Source organism: Pteropus vampyrus, unplaced genomic scaffold, assembly GCF_000151845.1.
Source record: "Pteropus vampyrus isolate Shadow unplaced genomic scaffold, Pvam_2.0 Scaffold1000000561, whole genome shotgun sequence".
Lineage (NCBI taxonomy): Eukaryota > Metazoa > Chordata > Mammalia > Chiroptera > Pteropodidae > Pteropus > Pteropus vampyrus.
The window spans coordinates 2,628-5,147 of NW_011914963.1; the positions used below are offsets into that span (position 1 = coordinate 2,628).

General features: G+C 39.0%; 1 pseudogene; it reads right to left on the bottom strand.

Annotated features, from left to right (window-relative positions):
- Positions 1 to 1,413: 1,413 nt before the first annotated feature.
- LOC111735419 lies at positions 1,414 to 1,529 on the bottom strand (annotated as a pseudogene).
- Positions 1,530 to 2,520: the final 991 nt, after the last annotated feature.

A 2,520-nucleotide genomic window follows, 5' to 3' on the forward strand; every position in this document is an offset into this window, starting at 1 on the left:
ATCTGTGGGTTTTGCCTGAAGACAGAAAGATGAAAGTTACTCAGAGGGATTTGTATTAGATATGAGCAATGTGAAGAGAGAGAAAGAGACTGACCTTTTGTAGCGTCACTCTGTCGCATGGATTAACTGCTGGTGGGGTTTAGAGCATTCCCAATTCTGCCTGTTTCCAGTCACTAACCAACCACACTACTATTTGAAAAGTAAAATGTATTCAAATTTCCAGGGAAATGCCAACTAGTACTTACATTATTTGCATCACTTTCCCCCATTCTTTTTATTAATTCAAATGACTGATCCATAAAATTGGATTACTGGCACTGAAAAGTTCTCTGATCCTATCTGGCTCGAGCTCCCTCAGGCAGGCCTTTGGAAATGGTCTGCTTTCCTCTGCAGCAGAAGTGACAAAAAAAAAAAAAAAAAAAGCACCAGCTGACAAGAAAAGGTTCCAACTCCAGACCTAAGTGCTATAAGCCACTATTCAGACCATCAAAAAAGCACCCTGAAAGTTTTAGCTGCAGTCTCACCTACTCACCCTCTCTTATCCATCAGCAGGCCAGGAACCCTCTGTCTTCAGTGCTTTTGCATTCTCTTTGCTCTGGACAATCTTCCCCCAGGAAGCCACGTGGCTTGTCTCCTCTTTCCTGACATAAATCTTCAGGTCTTTATTTACATATCACCTTCTCAGTGAACCTGCCCTGGAAGCTCCATCTAAAATTTACAAACCGACACACACACACACAACTTCCCGCTTCCTATCATTCTTTTTTCCATATAAATTCCTTATCACTGTCTAGCATATGATGTGTTCTACTATTTATCTTATTGCCTGTCTCCCCTTCTACAATGATAGCTTCATGAATGCAGGACTTTTTATTCTTGTTTCCTGTTGGGCCTGGAATAATACCTGACATCGAGAAAATGTTCAAGACATATTTATTAATAAATATTAATAAATAAGTGAACTATTGATCCAACTGTAACTGTCCCCTCACAATGCTAACAAAGGGTTGCTAGTCACACTATCTGTTCTGAAGATAGAGAGCTATAGATCTGGCTCTAAGAGCCACCCCCTTTGTATTAGTTCCCTGCTCCTGCTATAACAAATTACCACAAACTTAGTGGCATAAAACAACAAAAGTTTATTATTTCACAGTTCTGTTTGTCAGAAACCCAACATCCATCTCATTGGACTAAAATATAGAGTTGACAGGGCTCTGTTCCTTTCTGGAGGTTTTAAGGGAAGATTTGTTCCCTTGCCTTTTCCATCTTCTAGAGGTCATCCACATTCCTTAGCTTGTGGCTTCTTCCTCCATTCTCAAAGCCAGCAAGTTCTCTCTGACTATTCTTCCTTAGGCACATCTCCCTCTGACAATTTCTGCCTCCCTTTTTTTAAAAATTATTTATTATTACTTATGCCTATAGCTCCTGGTCTTCCTAGGTGGTCTCCCATCCAAATACTAACCAAGCCAGACCCTGCTTAGCTTCCGAGATCAGACATCGGGCTTGTTCAGAGTGGCATGGCCATAGACCATGGACCATGGCTCCACTGGGGCACAAACCCAGGACCTTATGCGTGTAAAGCAGACATGTTAACCGCTACACTAAGGAACCACATCCTTCCTGCCTCATTTTTAAGGACTGCATTGTACCCATGTGATAATCCAAAATAATCACTCTATTTTTAAAGACATCTGATTAGCAACCTTACATCTATCTGCAATTTTTCTTTGTCCTATAACTTAACATATTCACAAATCCTGGGGATAAGGATGTGGAACCCTTTGCGGGGCCATTATCTTCCCACCACATCATCCTCTAGAAGGATCTAAAAAGTGGTAAGTCACTCCCATCTATTTAATAGCTGCTATGTTTCTTATCCAGATCCACACTTAGGTCTTAAGTTGATCTTTTCATAAAACCTTGTTGAGGTATAGCATAAACTTCCCTGGACTTAGAGGCAGAAGAAATTTATTCAAGACCCTCTCTGAAACTGTTGCTTTTATAACCCGGGATGACAAACTCAGTCACAATCACTGAGGCCAAGTTTTTTTTTTCTCTCAACAGAAAAATGGAAACAACAAAACTTACTGACAAAGCTGTTACAAAGATTAAATGTGGTAATGTTTATAAAAGTTCTATAAGCATCAAACTCCATATAATATAAGGAATCATTATTATGATAAAGATCTCCAGCACCAAGGTTATCTGAGTCTGTGCTGATGGCAGTTTGGTTATTTTGTTCCTTGAAAGAAATGGCATAAATTAACACTTGCATAGTTGGGCCAAATTAGAACTGAAATTGACAATGTCATCCATAATCTAAGTGCAGCATTTTTGTTACCACATTTTGTGCAGAAAAACCAATAGTGAAAATAAATTTGAGTTTTCTTATTTGAAGTTTCATATAGTTTTCTTCAAAAATAACATCGAGAAGCAGATAACCTTCACCTTTATTTGATCTGAGAAGAAACCACTGTGGTAATTTGTATACTATATTTCCCGCTAGACTCTTTAAGTGGA